Source organism: Schistocerca americana, chromosome 2 (assembly GCF_021461395.2).
Source record: "Schistocerca americana isolate TAMUIC-IGC-003095 chromosome 2, iqSchAmer2.1, whole genome shotgun sequence".
NCBI lineage: Eukaryota > Metazoa > Arthropoda > Insecta > Orthoptera > Acrididae > Schistocerca > Schistocerca americana.
Genome location: NC_060120.1, coordinates 728,206,538 through 728,223,352, shown reverse-complemented (window position 1 = coordinate 728,223,352; position 16,815 = coordinate 728,206,538). Strand labels below are relative to the sequence as shown.

The 16,815-nt window shown below is 41.6% G+C and overlaps 1 protein-coding gene across 2 annotated transcripts in view; it reads right to left on the bottom strand.

Moving 5' to 3' along the window:
* The window catches only part of LOC124596036 (MFS-type transporter SLC18B1-like), a 126,954-nt gene that overhangs the window by 46,782 nt on the left and 63,357 nt on the right, over positions 1–16,815 (bottom strand). Inside the window, exon 1 of one of the 2 annotated variants that reach the window (XM_047135004.1) lies at positions 15,824–15,924. The exons of the other annotated variant lie outside the window; for it this stretch is intronic. The gene's annotated coding sequence lies outside the window, so the exon portion shown is untranslated. Of the gene's footprint in view, positions 1–15,823; positions 15,925–16,815 lie in introns of those variants that run through there. 2 annotated transcript variants of the gene reach the window in all.

Below are 16,815 nucleotides of genomic sequence, written 5' to 3'. Positions count from 1 at the left end.
GTCTTGATTTATAACGTCTTGTGCGAGTGCTACTTTCCTCTCTGGAGGGAGGTTTTTCTGTCCTTTTAATATTTTCTCGTTACTATGGTGGGCCGACGGATATTGTTGCGTCTTTGCCGGAGGGTTTGTGAGATTGACTCGAGATCTCAATTTTTTATTATTATTGTAAAATTCTGCGTCTGATTGAGGGCAGGTGTAGGGAACAACTGATTTGGGTGGTATCTCATTCGTGCCTGACAGTTTGTGTTTCTTTTTTCATTTGTTATTCTGGATTTTACTTCTTTCGTTACAGTTTCACCTTCCAACATTATTATTTCTTGTTATGTCCTTATTTCGTTCTTGTCAGCCTCCATCTTTGACTCCTTTGGAAGTTCATATGCGGTAAGTTTCTTTTTATGCAGACACTTTAATGTTTCCCTTACCGATGTTTCTGCTACACTTCTCTTATTTTTACTGTCACTCCTGGTGTATCGATTTTACTGAGTGTTATTTGGAGCTACTGCAGCTGGTGTGACTTCCGTGTTGTATAGTTATCGGTTGCAAGGTTCCGTCATTTTTGCGTTTCGTTTCTTTGTGTGTGCAGTAGTGTGTGTAAAGATTTTCATTTTTTGAAAGTCTGATCGTATTCTCTAGTTCACTAACAAGATCATTTTCCAGCACGTTTCTGATATAAATTTTTCCGCAACAAACAGTAATATTGGAATCGGTAACTAGAAATAACCTCTTACATACGTTGCTTCTAGTTACCTATTCCAGCTGTTCGACAGTTCATTATTTACATCGTTTTTGCAGTACGTGTGCTAAATATAATATATGCACTCGTAATTGCTCTAGTGTTCTCATCTATTTCAGTCATCTTCAACTCGTTTAACTGAAATTAGCGCGTAAATAATAGTCGCGTTAAATGTATTCTTTTATGGCATGCTACATTCGTTTGTTTACGAGTATGATCCGTTCCATTCATAGATAGTCCACTATAGTATCTTTGCCTTACACATGACGTCATTAGTCAAAGCCGACGGGTGGTATCTGACACTAGAATTTAACCTAAGATATGAAGAAATCCTGTGGTTCCGAAGTGAAACAGATAAGAACCACTTTTCAGCTTTGCTGTTGTAGTTCTGGTACTCTGTTGCCTACGTTATAAACAGAATACATGAGCAATAGCCTTTAATTCTTGATTGCATATTGAAAGGCTAGGTGACTGCCACATGTTTTGCAAACGTGACGTGTGCTACCATCTGTTGACTTCGCTTTGTCTCATTGTGTGTGTACGAAAGGGCACGCATATGACGTCCCCAAAGAGTGCATGCGTTCTCCTGAAGTGGGTTGGCTGGTTCATTTGGGGGACGGGACCCGACAGTGAGATCGGTCCCTTCAGATTAGGTGAGGATGGGGGAAGGAAGTTTGCCCCGCTCTTTCGAAGGAACCATCCGGTATTTGCCTGTAGTGATTTATGGAAATAATGGAAACCCTAAATGAGGATGACTGGACGCGTGTTTGAAACGCCGTCCTCCAGAACATGAGTTCAATGTGCTAACCACTGCACCAACTCGCTTGGTCTAGGTCACAACTGCAAATTTGTACCTCGTGATTGCGTTGTGGAGTCCGGAAGATAGATTTTGTTTATGAATGAAGTACGAAAATAGGACAGAAAGCTCAGGTAAAGTGAAGGGCTATTCAGTGAGGCCAGGCAACGAATTGAAAATGGAGAAAGCAAACATAGGTTGCCGCTGCTCTTGGTACGAAGGAGTCTTCAAGGAAAAGAGTGAAAGCTGTAAGTAGAGAACAGATTTTGGCGTTTCCAGAGGACTGGATCTAGCGCATTAAATGTGGTAGGATGATGGCACAAACAGTGTCACTTGAGAGTGATACTGTGTTCACTTGTGACATCTGCTAAATGCGTACTCTTTGGGTATGTTTTGCGTGTTCTTAAGCGCAGGTGAACGAAAGAGTACGTATTTCCGTTTTTTTTATTTTTAAAAGATCGATAGAATTATTACCTCTCTGCTGCTGTAGTTTTTAAACGCGTAGATTTTGTTTTAATAAACAGAAACCTTAGCAAATTGTACATTTCACAGAAACGAAACGTTACTTCTATCGTTTACGTAAAAAGAAATGCAGTGACAGGTGTCGAAAAAAAAGTAGAAAACATCATTCATCCCATCATCCTGGGTGTTGCCTTCACGCTTTTTTGAGATGAGGAATTACCTTTCTTGGGCAATGGGAGTGTGGAACTATCTTAAATTTTACAGCGGTAGCGTCCGTGGGATGGGTACTGTGTTTTTTTACCGTCGATTAGTAAAAGATTTTGCATCGCGAAAAAATGTGAAGTATTGTTAACTTTTCAGTCGTCTCCCAGTTCTAAGTGTTGCACATCGCTTCTATTTCTCAACATGTAATCAGCGTACCAATAGCCTCATGATCAAGAGAGGTGGTCCAGCTAGGGGCAATTCTTTGTAATTTTGAGTTCCACAGTAGTTACTCATTTTTATAACACTTTCAAGAAAGCGATTCTATTAACTGTTTTTAGTAAGAAGCAGTCCAGATAATTGCAGTTCATACTACACATTGGCTCCGTTCACTGGCTCCTCACTTCATCCGGAGTCTTGGTCTGACTAACTTAAACACGTGACATAAGAATTGGTGGTGTATTGCTAAGACAATGATGTCCATGTTACCGGGTATCTTGACTTGCCCCCACCTGGTCTACAAGATAGTTTCTCGCTGTCGTCGTCGGACATCATTGTACTGCAGAAGGGAACCAACCGTAATCTGGAAATAGTTTTAAGAATTGACGTGGGAGTGAAGTGGGGTGCTCATTTGGAAGAGCACTTACCTGCGAATGGCAATGGTTCCGAGTTCGAGCCTCGGTCCAGCTCACTGTTTTAATCTGCCAGGAAGTTTCATTTATCTCCTGCTGACTGCAGGAGAAGCATCAATGACCATTTGCTGACAGACTGAGCCCAACATGAAAGCAGGCGAGAGCCAAACGGGTTCGCGAGAGGGAAGCTCTGTTCCGTCGACAACGTTCTGCACACATTGCTTTGCCTGCCTTTGAAAGTGCATTCAGTCTTGTGCGCTGCTACATGGCTTTGTAGGTGTCCATAGTCACTGCATGGAGCTGTTACTGTATTGTTACTCTCAAGGGAAAAATGATTTTGTTTTCTTACTGATAATAACCCAGATATTCACGGTTGTTCCTTAGCTGCGCACTGTTAGGTATGGTCCCCCAACCACGTCCGCACACTAGTCCTTGGATCGAGCATCATAGACTTTGCTGAGCATAAATCTTGTGCACTGCTGACACACTACCGCCAAGAAGCCATGTTGTTGTTGTTGTTGTTGTTGTTGTTGTGGTCTTCAGTCCTGAGAACTGCATAAATTGTAAACGCCATATTGTCGCCGGTAACTGCAGCCAACGAACGACTAATAAACTTCGGCGTAAGATCCATACGTAGAACCAAACGAAACGCAAAAAAATAACATTCAAAGAATTAAAATACAACACACGAACCATTTTAAAATCTAAAACTTATCAACAGCTAATAACTAGTAACATTATAATAACGCACTCTCTAGGCAACAGAAAAGGAAACTAAAACATCGAGTAACACACGACACTAAGTCCAACGCCGCACTAATACGACTCACGAACAATAGAATCATATATGGAAGAGCGCCACCGCTTATTCAGAAGCGGCGTCCACACCGCACAAGGCGTTTCGTCCAGCATCACAGTACAGTGCAGAGCATTACAAAATGGAGAGGGTTCGTAGCAGCGCAGCAATGTTCCAGTAACTATGGAAAACTAGATACACCGTCCACAGCCACACACGAAGCAACCATTTCCTTTGAACTAATTCGTTATCGCGCAGAGCGGCGAAGTTTGATGTCCACGTCGGACACGTAATGCTGGGCCAAACCTCTCTTGCTGGCTTGCCGCTGCGCGGCTAAACATGCCCTCTGCAAACAATTCATTTCAAACACTCCGCGCCTCAGTGACGTCACAGTTGCTTGGGTCAAAGCATACGAGCTGAGTCTGACCCTTCTGTTGACACCAGCCGCATGACGCAACAGCCAACTGTCATTTATAAGGCTCAAATCCAAGGGGGGAGAGCTCTATGCAATTAAATACACACACACACACACACACACACACACACACACAGTGAATGGTTCGTGTTATGAAACAGAACGGTAGTCGCGCTCGTAATGGGCTGTCAGTGAATGAATACGGGAAAATTGTCGCGGGAGTCCGTATTCTAGTTTTGCGAAATACGAGTATTGGAGGACAATATCTTTCATTTATACTTCATTGGTGGGCCTCTCAGATCGGTGTGTACTTCGAAACATTTTTGTGCCCTTATGCCTGTGTCCACATCTGTACTGTGCAAACCAACGTGAGGTGCGTTGCAGAGGGTACGTCCCACTGTACCAGTTATTAGGGCTTCTTCCTGTTCCATTCACGTACAGAGCGGTGGGAAGAATGATTGATTGAATGCCTGTGAGTTCAATAATTATTCTAATCTTATCTTCATGATTCGTACGTGAGCGATAAGTAAGGGGTCACCATTTAAAGCCGGTTCTTGAAACTTTGTTAACAGACCTTCTCGGAATAGTTAACGTCTGTCTTCAAGAGTCTGCAGTTCACTTCCTTTACTATCTCTTTGACTCTCCCACGGGTTAAAAAAACCGTTGAGCATTCGTGCTGCACTTCTCTGTATGTGGTCAATATCCCCCGTTAGTCCTACCTGGTATAGGTCATACACACATACACACTTGAGCAATATTCTTGGATGGGTCGTACAAGTGATTTGTAAGCAATTTCCTTTGTAGACCGACTGCATTTCCCCGTATTCTACCAATAAACCAAAGTCTACCACCTGCTTTACCCTGGACTGAGCCTATGTGATTATTCATTTCATAGCCTTATAGGGCGTTAAACTCAAGTATTTATATGAGCTGGCCGATTCCAGTAGGAACTCACTGATATTACACGATATTGCAGTGCCTGTGTTATTCTGATGATGCACAGATCATATACTTATGGTTGACAACATATGATAGTTTGGGTCTGACCGTGAGTTGTGCATGGAGATCCAAATGGAAATCGGGGTTAGAGTTCCGGTGCGGCACATATTTTCATTGTCATTCCATTCTACAGCTGATGTAGTCGCGAATTCATCCGATGTGCATTGACATAGTCATTGGATACGTTTTTCTCGTTTTGTTAAGTGCACAATTTTACATTTCTGAACATTTAAGACAAATTGCCAATTTTTGCACCACTTTGAAATCTTATCAAGATCTAAATGAATATTTATGCAGCTTCTTTTAGACAGCACTTTATTATAGATAACGGCATCATCTGCAAAAATCCTGATGTTACTTTTGTCTACAAGGTCATTGATATATAAAAAGTAATATATTCGAGAAGTCTCCAAAAACTAAGATTATTTTCTAGCAGCTGGGGTTCACAGTATGTAAAATTCTGTTAACGACGTCTTGTTCGCTTTTAACTGTACATTTGACTGTATGCACAACCTAATATCGTAATTTCTGCTGTGGCCATTATCAAGTGGAAATGGCACGAAGGAAACCATTCAAAGCAGAATTACATACTGATGCAGTGTTGCCAAGTCATTTTCGATCATGTCCTTACACGACATGTGAAGTTCCTACGTTCATCTTGAGTCCCAACGCACGTGAAAGAATATTCTAGGCTGACGACAAAAAGGCTAATCACGTATTGAGTAGTGTCATTTCCTCTTTATTAATTTTGTGCACCGAACGGTCAAAGGTTTCAAACAAAATATTTGAGCAGCTTTGGTGTCTTCTTCGAGCTTGACTGCGGTGCTTGTAGCAGGTTAATGCACCCACGGTGGAAGCACTGATTATTCCATTGTGAGACACTACTCCCGTGCAAATTGTATATGTGTATGTCGGATGTTCGCCTCATCCAGAGCACCACGCGTTGATTTGTCTTCTATCCATGGTTGTGGTCAGGGTTTCCTCAGCAGTGGCCATTTTCTTCTAGTCGTTGTGTTGTACTGCAACAACTGTCATGTAGGCCCTTTGCTACAAATAAGTGCCGCATTTTAAAATAGTCGCGTAATGCGCATTCCCGAATCTGCGTTAGTTCCATGGGAAATTTGTACATTAGGAGACAACAGCTCATCGGCACGAGGAGCGCTAAGAAACAAACCGCCAAATTTTCCGCCCTCGCGTACCCTCTCTAGACAGTGACTTTTCTTCTGCACCTCGTTTCGTCCTGGAGGTAGGCGCTTGTAGTCCAACTTTCCATAACAATGGGGGGAAAACATACAACGTTTAAAATTTACGCAGTTCGGCAGCTTTTTCCTTTCTTAATTTCTTATTTTGTAATTTTTATTTCTTGGACAAAAGTACCTATGCTTTCACACATGGATCAGAAATCCGTCCCTACGTCTCTACTTTTTCGATAAAGAGTCAAAAGTCCCTACCGGTTGCCAACTATGTACTGATTCCGTAACAAGAAATAATAAAGCGGAATGCCAATTCTGTTGAACATTGAGTTCTCCCTTAAATATGATGAAATACAGAAAAAGGATGCTAATAAAGTAGAATAAAAGCAATGTACATTCACTGCATTTAAATATTACAGTTACACTAATTACAGGCTGGAACAAAAATGTCCACAGAACGCTCTGTTTCAAACGAAATTAAAACAAATATGGAATCATTTTCTGCGCCGAATATTGTTAGGACAGGGATAGGAAATTAAAAAATTATCGAAACTTATTATCATCGCCACAGGCGAAATCAAGTCACGTGAGATGCGGAAGCAGGAAGCGAGCCGTTACGCAGTAAGTGGGTCAGGCCCTGGACACCTTACGACACCGTTTACCGAGCGAGAATACGCTTTCAGCAGGGAGACTGCGACAGAAAACCAAAGGAAGCCTGAGGAGCATATTTGTTAGCTCTTAAGGCTTGCTACAAGGAACTATCTCTTACACAAAAGCAGATGGCGAGGAACTAACACAGCAGGTAACAGCCTTTTCGGTGAATATAGCAGAACAAGAACACATGAGGTCATTACGAGCCAAGCCTTGCATCGTAGCCTCACGCTAGCTCCTTTTAAATACTCCACCGTTTCAACTCTCATTGTGAGCTGATCATTGGGATCAATGACCTGCACAGTAGCAGCACTATTCCATGACTACGATACGGTTGTGAAATTATGTCTTAAATTCTCTAGCACAGTCTATGAACTAACCGAAGTTGTACTCGAGATGACGGTCTTCACTCGCTTACGCTCCTGCTGCTAGGTGCCTGCCGAAATTTAACAGCTAGGACGTTCACTATTCTTGAGGTGTGTTACCACCAGTTGCTCACTCGCATTAACTGAAAAGCTAACATGTCGACAGCAATCCTCAGCTTAGCCAAATATGGGCAGTATAAGTAATACTACACTTTGGGACTTGTTATGATTAAATAAACCTGTACAAACTATTCGTTATGCCTCAAGTAGGCACTATAATTTGCAGGAATGTTTGGAACCATACTTAAAATCATTAAAATACAGTTACGGTCGTTGTCAATGAGATTCGAAATCCGATGTTATTTGAAACTAAAGAACAGAATTAAAATATGACTCTTACTATGTAATTCGAATACAGGAAGGACTTTGTTTCCTCATACACCTGTATTTTTTCACTTTATCAACTTATCACAACACGTGACAAGCGACCCCGGTCCCTGTGAACCATCCCAGTCCAGGGGACTGTAGTCTCAAACATCTCATAACAAAAAAGGCAATGCTAATTTTATCACAATAATTATGAAGCACTTTTAATGAACATTTTTAAAAATATAGTCTACAAGTTCGTTAAATAAAAGTGCGAATATTTATATTAATGACCACGTAAAAAAATTGAAATAAGTGTGACTGCCGTACCTGGTGTCTCTTATTACCTTTTAATTTTCCGACCTGAGTGTGTGTAATTACCTTATAAGAAAACCATACATGGTTTTATAGCCAGTCGCAGAAAGTGTCCGAATAGATGCAGTGGGGCTGTAAAAAGCCTGACCATAGAGTTAGTTGCAGCGTATGAAAAAATTCGCGTCTTGAGGGAATCAAGTTGAGTATCACAAAATTTCTACAATTAGCTTGTCTCTGGGTCGAAAGATGCAGAACTTTATTACCGATGAACTACAGTTATCCGAGAACACGACAGTGAACTGGAGAAGCCTCTGCACTAAAGTACGTATTGAAATGTACTTCAACAAAAGTAAGAAACTTTTTGACGACGGTGTCATTGTTGAGATCCACGAGCCTATGTCCTAAAGAAGAAAATACGGCAGAGGGAACAGAAAGCAGGGCAGTGGTTTTCGCAGGGATCCAAATCACACAAGTGTTTTTCCAGAGTAGTTCCCGGACGTACGAAGAAGGTTCTGGTGAGTATTAGCAAGAAGTACATCCATTGAGTAATGACTCATTTCCGACACACACACACACACACACACACACACACACACACACACACACACACACACACACACACACACACACACACTAGTAGTATAGAAGGCGCCTGGTCGGCCATAAGGAGATCTCTTCATGACAGTTTCTTATTCGAATACGTGTGCCGCAGAAGATAACAAAAGCAGGATTTATTTATGCATTTCATGAGGAGTGCAGCAATAGAGGACAAGCCCTAGTGTGATGTGATTGTTTCAATAACCTCATGGTATTTCTGTTTTCTGGTATTCCTTCGTTGTTTGTATTTTTTAAAAATTTTTTGGAGATGTGATCCGTCTTTGTATCAGTTTGCTTTTTGTCATAGACGTTTCTCTTCCTTTTATTTACGAAGTGTCAGTGGTTTGTAATACACGGCGCTTCTTGAATACTTAAACCTGTGTACGATAAAAATAAAATCTTGTTTTGATCAATAGACAGGTCACATCTCCAAGAAAATGATATCGCTTGTGTTAAATCACTTATTAAGTGTTTTCATGCATCCGTGTTTCTCTGCGAACGTAAGTTCCATCGCTCTAGCTACACGTACAATGCTAAAGGATGTTATGAAAACTGCAATATATGTTCCGCCCGCGTTTGAAACTAAAACGTTTTTATGCACAACACAAATCAGCTCTTCCGCCATCTCACAAACCTGTCACCGCTCGCGGCAGGAGTTGCCAGCACACGCTTAACGTACGAACACTGATAGCCCTTTGTGAAGTTTTAGCATTTACGCCTTTGACAAGCACCTGAGTTCCGCCAAGAAGTGGCACCCTGAACATATGCGTCAAATCCGTTGCACCTTCCTGTGGACACGTGGCAAAATCTCACAGGCATATGTATTTAACGAATGTGCAGATTTTGACACTGTACTTGTATTTAGAGTAATCTGATTCTGCAAACCAGCCTGTCATCCATACTTCATCGAGAAAAGTCAGTGTGTTGGAGATTCTCTAATTTTATAAATTTGAATTGCAGGAAAATTGGAGCATCATAATGCATTCACCTACGAAGTGCCCGTGTCAAGTGATCTGTATACTCGATCGGATGGATATTGTTTGATAAGTGTGTCGCCTAGGTGTCTGGAACGACACGTTTTCCAAACACATTAGAAATAATACCTTTTGAAAATAATTTCTAATTACAGACGAATTACAAACGTTACTTTGCATTTTTGTCAGAAAATTAAGTGCCCTTTAAATCGTGTCTCAAATATTTTGGGTACTATAGGAATGTAGTGTTATATGAAATTACGTTCTGCTTACGTACGAGTATAATTTTATAACGTGGATAAGCTTTAGTCTTTGTGTGAGTGTAGATGGTGTCTGCAATCCTCAAGGCCTGCTGCTCTTCTCGTTGTTAGAGGTAGCCGGAATCCGAACTGTTATTTTGATTCTTCTCGCTGTCAACTTTGCTGATGAAATGATACAATGCGCTGGAACTCGACCTTATAATCCTCACTTTAAGGGTTCTGTAACTCAACCGGTAAAAACGAAACGACTGTACTATCACTTTATTGTCTGACTGTCTCCTAAGACCCCATTTACTCAGGAACGGGTACAGCTATCAAGGTGATATCTTTGTCGAGCAGTAGGGTCTACGGTAGCTTTCCTCTGTACACAATGTAAGCTAAGTCACCGCTATCAAAAGATACGACTATTCATATCATGTATTTTGATATTCGCAAACTCATTCATCCAAACCTATAGGGTGCTTCCTGTTAGTCTAGAATCATGAACTTTGGCAAAATGCGAACATTGTTAAACTGTAATGAAATTTCACTACGGAACCAGCAGCGTATACGAAAGTCTGAATTCCCGGGACCGATACCTTGCCAGTATCTATATAGATAGCATGCAAAAATAGTCGAGATTCTCGATTCCCGGCGTATATGAACTATCTATAGGAATAATTAAGTTTGTGTGGAACCCTCAGAGCCACTCGCACTTTGCAAATTTTGTAAATGACTTTTCATTTCGTTGGTGAGTCATATGAAGCGCAGAGTATCATTTGTACGTGACCTCTCACGCAGTTTTGTATCCCATGATCTGACAAATATTAATCCTTATAGTTACGAAGAGACACTGAGAGGCTGACGGAAGTAACTGTTTCGATGAAAGTCTAAAAAGTGCGTATGATTTCGGTCTGATATACACTTTTTGCTCGCTAAAAATCAGTGCTTTCAGTCTTGTGTGCAAAGAATAGCATCATTGAACGTTATCAGTACATTTAAGCCATTTCATACTCAACTACACTGTAACATTTCTGCGACCTTCAAGTAAGAATGGGGCAACCAGACCACGCAAGGACAGACACATTAACAGCCGGTAGATAGACATATACACGTCTATCTACCGGCTGTCCGCGTGAATGTGAGGATTTTCAGGAGCCCAGTTCACGCAGCTGTGGAAGTTTACAGTACCGTTCAGTTTGAACTGAGCCTCATCAGATCATAACCATTCTTGCAGACCGTTCATCCTCGCGAAGCATGCCTTCACACCACTCACATTACTCCATCCTTCGATCTGGGTTACCCTCGTTCGCAGCATGCAGCGATCCTGGAGTGTACACTTTCCGCTTTACAGCCTTCAAAATTCGCCGTATGCTTGATCGGCTTACCCCACTTTCACGCGCACTATGCTTCACAGATTTTTGACGGGACCTAGTAAAATGTTGCACTGGAAGCTAGACTTTCATGTTACATTAACTTTTTTTCGCTAGTACATATACGAGCTAAACAGAGGCGTCTGCTGGCTAACGTTGACTAAATTAATTAATTAATTTATTTATTTAGTTCTGTGGGACCAAATTAGGGAGAAGTCTCCATGGTCATGGAACGAGTCAATACATGAAATTATAACACGATAGTAAAAACAGATAAAATGAAATACAAGAAACATATTCAGGCGATAATTCGTAAGTTTAAATAAAGAAAATCAACAATGTAACACTGGAATTTGCTTAATTTTTCAGCTCTTCCAGGAGCTCCTCGACAGAATAGAAGTAGTTAGCCGTGAGGAAACTTTTCAGTTTAGACTTAAAAGCGTTTGGGCTACTGCTAAGATTTTTGAGTTCTTGTGGTAGCTTACTGAAAATGGATGCAGCAGAATAGTGCACTCCTTTCTACACAAGAGTCAAGGAGGTGCATTCCACACGCAGATTTGATTTCTGCCTAGTATTAACTGAGTTAAAGCTGCTAACTCTTGGGAATAAGCTAATATTGCTAAGAAAAGACATTAAAGAAAATATCTACTGTGAGGGCAACGTCAGAATTCCCAGACTATTGAATAGGGGTCGACAAGAGGTTCTCGAACTTACACCACATACAGCTTGAACAGCCCGTTTTTGAGCCAAAAATACCCTTTTTGAATCAGAAGAATTACCCCAAAAAATAATACCATATGACATAAGCGTATGAAAATATGCTAAGTAGACTACTATTCGTGTTGAACTGTCACTTATTTCAGATACTGCTATGATGGTAAATAAAGCAGCATTTAGTTTCTGAACAAGATTCTAAACATGGGCTTTCCACAACAGCTTACTATCTATCCGAACGCCTAGGAACTTGAACTGTTCCGTCTCTCTTATAATATGCCCATTCTGTCTGATCAAAATATCAGTTCTTGTTGAATTGTGAGTTAGAAACTGAGTCTTACTGTGATTTAGCATCAAATTATTTTCCACAAGCCACGAACTTATTTCATGAACTACATTATTTGATAATGTTTCAATATTACACACAAGATCCTTCACTACCAAGCTGGTGTCATCAGCAAACAGAAATACCTTTGAACCACCTGTAATACTAGAAGGCATATCATTTATATAAATAAGAAACAGCAGAGGCCCCAGCACCGACCCTTGGGGAACGCCCCACTTAACAGTGCCCCATTGGGACTGAACTTCACCACCACTCTCAATATTGTGGAGAATTACCTTCTGCTTTCTGTTCTTAAAGTAAGAGGCGAACCAATTGTGTGCTACTCCCCTTACTTCATAATGGTCCAACTTCTGCAGTAATATTTTGTGGTCAACACAGTCAAAAGCCTTCGTTAAATCAAAGAAAACACCTAGCGTTCGCAACCTTTTATTTAATCCGTCCAAAACCTCACAGCGAAAAGAGAATATAGCATTTTCAGTTGTTAAACCATTTCTAAAACGAAACTGTACATTTAACAGCAAATTATGTGAATTTAAATGCTCCCGTAACCTTGTATATACAACCTTCTCAATAACTTTAGCAAACACCGATGGCATAGAAATAGGTCTTTAATTGTCAACATTATCCCTGTCTCCCTTTTTATAAAGTGGCTTCACTGCCGAGTGCTTTAATCGGTCAGGAAACCGACCACTCCTAAAGGAAAAGTTACAGATATGGCTAAGTACTGGGCTAACATACATAGAACAATACTTCAGTATTCTGCTAGATACCCCGTCATATCCATGAGAGTACTTGGTCTTTAGTGATTTAATTATTAAGTCAATCTCCCTCTTGTTAGTATCGTGGAGGAGCATTTCAGGTAACAGTCTCTGAACACTTTTCTACGAGCGCTATATGATTCCCTGTTGGCACTAGGTTTCTATTTAGTTCACCTGCTATTTCAGAAAGTGATTATTAAATACTGTACACATATGCGACTTATCAGTAACACGGACATTCCCACTACGCACTGATTCTATATCCTCGACCTGTCTCTGCAGACCAGCCACTTCCTTTACGACTGACCATATGGTTTTAATTTTATCCTGAGACTTAGCTATTCCATCTGCATACCACATACTTTTTGCCTTCCTAATAACTTTAAGCACCTTACAAGACTGTTTGTAATGGGCTGCTGCATTTAGATTTTGACTTTCTAACGTTTTGATATAATTGCCACTTTGTTCTACAGGATATTCTTATCCCTCTAGTCAGCCACTCAGGCTGCCTTTTTGTGCTAGTACCCTGTTTTGAACGTTCTAGCGGAAAGCAACTTTCGAAGAGCACGAGAAAAGTCTTTAGGAAAGCATTATATTTATCGTCTATTGTATCAGCACTATAAACATCTTGCCACTCTTGTTCCTTGATAAGGTTTACAAATGTCTCTTACAGCAACTGGATCAGCTTTCCTAAAACGTTGGTAACTATATTTTACATGTGTTGCAGCACAAAAATCTTTTAGAGTTAAAACTTGTGCATCATGATCTGACAGGCCATTCACTTTTGGCTAACAGAATGGCCTTCTAGCAACGAGGAATGACCAAAAATGTTTTCTATGGTTGTTCTACTGTTCCTTTGCAGTCTCGTTGGAAAGAATACGGTTTGCATAAGATTATGTGAATTAAGGTGGTCTACCAGCATCCTTTTCCTTGCACGATCACTTATACAATTAATATTGAAGTCACCACATATAACTTTTTGTATTTCCTATAAAGTGAACCAAGAACCTCCTCTAGCTTTAGCAAAAATGTTGTGAAATCTGAGTCTGGGGGACCTGTAAATAACAACAGTTAGAAGTTTAACTCCACTAAATTTAACCACACCTGCACAACATTCAAACATCTTTTCAGTGCAGTACTTTGAAACATCAATTGACTCAAATGGGATACCGTTTTTTCACATTCATGGCTACTCCCCCACACCGCAAAGAGCTCCTAGAAAAGCTGCCAGCCAACCTGAAGCCTCTGAATTATCTCATTTAATAAGTGTTCAGATATACCAATAATTTCAGAGTTAACATCCATAAGCAGTTCACTAACTTTATCTCTAATACCTTGTATATTTTGATGAAATATACTAATTCCCCATTACTCGGATACTTAAGCTTTGTCGAAAGTGGTTTCTTTGTTAGACTTCCCTTAAGCAGGAATACCTATCAGCTGACTTCAATCTAAAAAAGGTGCAGCTCTAACACCCACTAGTACAGGAATTTTCCCGTGAGTGATCCCACCACCCCCACTAATGCTGTCACATATAAGCTTTGCCAACCTCCCCTTTCCATACCTGCTGAGGTGCAGGCCATGTCTAGTGAAACCCGTCCTGCTGACAGACTCCGACACCACTGAAATGTGACTCATGACTTCTGCCATCAGCGCACCCCCAAGTCTCATGTTATTACGCTTGGCGGCTGTATTAAGATGAGGCCGATCGTGACGCTGAAACAGTTCCACAAAATGCACATTCGTGTTGCCAATCTGAGTGGCTATCTTTTCCAGGTCACCATCTATGTCATACTCCCAATCCCTACCAATACTATTACCAGCCCCACCCACAATCACTACCTGATCCTCTTTAGTAAAATCCCTAAATAGCCCCCCTATGTTAACAATCACCTCAGCCAATCCTGCATTAGGCTTCACAATGCTGGTGACCTGGTACTCACTCCCCAACACTTCCTGCAACTGCTGGCCTACACCTCTACCATGAGAACTACCTAACAGCAGAACCTCCATTCTCTTACACTTTGCAACTGTCCTAGCCACCGTAACTGCTGAGGTCTGCTGCATACTTCCTACACCTACAGCTACTAGAGATTCCTCTCCACTAGACTGTCATATCTATTGCAAACACCAATAGTGAAACTATCTGAAAATCTCCTCCTAGCAGATCTCTTGCCAACAGCCAGCTCCCATTCCCCAACCCCCTTCTCCCTCCTCGTCGTATCTAGCTGCTCCTGTGCGTTTTTCAACTGCACCTGAGGGGCACAGACCTTACGCTCCTGCTCCTCTATCAACTTACTCTTGCTACATAACCTGCAGTTCCAGGAGATGATCTCACAAGAATGCCCACTGGCTTCCCCACTGCATTCCCTCCCAGTGAAAATACTTCGAAAAAGTCTCACACCGCAATCTACTACTCACGAATCTACGGCAAAGCCCACACTTCTCACTCATGGTAAAATTTTACAGTTATTGAAACAAGAAAACTACTTTATCTAAGTTCCGCTAGTACAATAAGATGTTAAAAAACTGACTACAATAATCACAATGATTCGCGTTTCTTTATGTCACAATGGTATCCAAAACCAACAACGATTGTTTCAACATAGGGAAATATTTCATTCGACTTTTAACCATTACTAGTTTTTCCAGTTCGTCATTTTTAATTTTTTTCGTTTCTTTCGGAAGTCGAGGGCACGTCAAATTTAAAAGAGCTGGAGGCAGTGTCCCGATAGCCCTTGCCGCAACTTTGGCAGGCTGCGCTCAAATTCACGGAGGGCAGTGGTCATAACATTTCGGCTCGTCAGCGCATTTAGAGCTACAGTGATTCTTACAGAAACAATTGTGGCGCTCCGCATACTAATGAACGTGGTAAGCGTTAACATGTTTGAGGCATACCTGCAGAGCCGCACAGCTGCAGGAGTGTGCAACCAGCCAGCGACACAAACCGCTCCCCGAGAAGACAGGAGGGAGGCTGACTGACTGACTGACTGACCAAGTGCCCGCGGCCAGGTCCAGTGCGCCAGACGGCAGACACGCCCCCAAGGGCAGCGTGACGCGCTGCCGGCGACCCGTGAGAGGCGCCGGCGAGCCTCCGTCAAGATGTTGACCGGCGCCGGTAGAAAAAGAGATAATATTACGAAACCTCTGGCCCCACCGAGAGCTGCTCATTGCCACTTCCAAGGACTACTGTCAGATTCTCAAATAGGAAGCTGCAACCAGCTCCGATAAACTTCTCTAAAGCGAGAGCCTTTGACTGCCATTTTTTTACCGTGGAAGACAAGACGGTTTCATTTAATGCCATAGTCAGAAGGTGAAACATGAAAAAGTTCCCGCCGATTCGTTTTCCAAAGCGGGGAAAGGTGGGACGTGCAGGGGTATTCATATGGTTTCAGGAAAAAAGTAAATGACGTAAGGAAAACACGCGCGTCAGTGGACATACTATCTCTCCGAGTTTGTAACTCACATTGCAGGTATTCAATATGGACAGAGTTTGTGACAAGACGAACATGAAAATGTTCGTGCAATGCATTGATAAGAAAATTGTCCGAGTAGGCGCGACAACAGCGCGCAGCACAAGTGTGTTCATTTGGTTGCCTACATACAGGTTCCAACTATTTCGATGCAACAGTACGGAGCAGAGAGTTAACAATGAAACAAATTATTGCAACCTACAGGTGCAAGCTGTAATTGTAAAGACTATTACCAGGCTTCCCTTTACTAGTAGGGCTCTGATACATCGCTGTAACATGCAGAAAATTCCCACTGGTTCACTGATGAATTGTGGGACACGTGCGTCCCATTGTTAGTCTAACAAGGGGACCCTCCATACTGTAAAGCACGGATTTTGATGCGCTTCAGATATGTTGTAGAGGCACTTACCTTAGTAC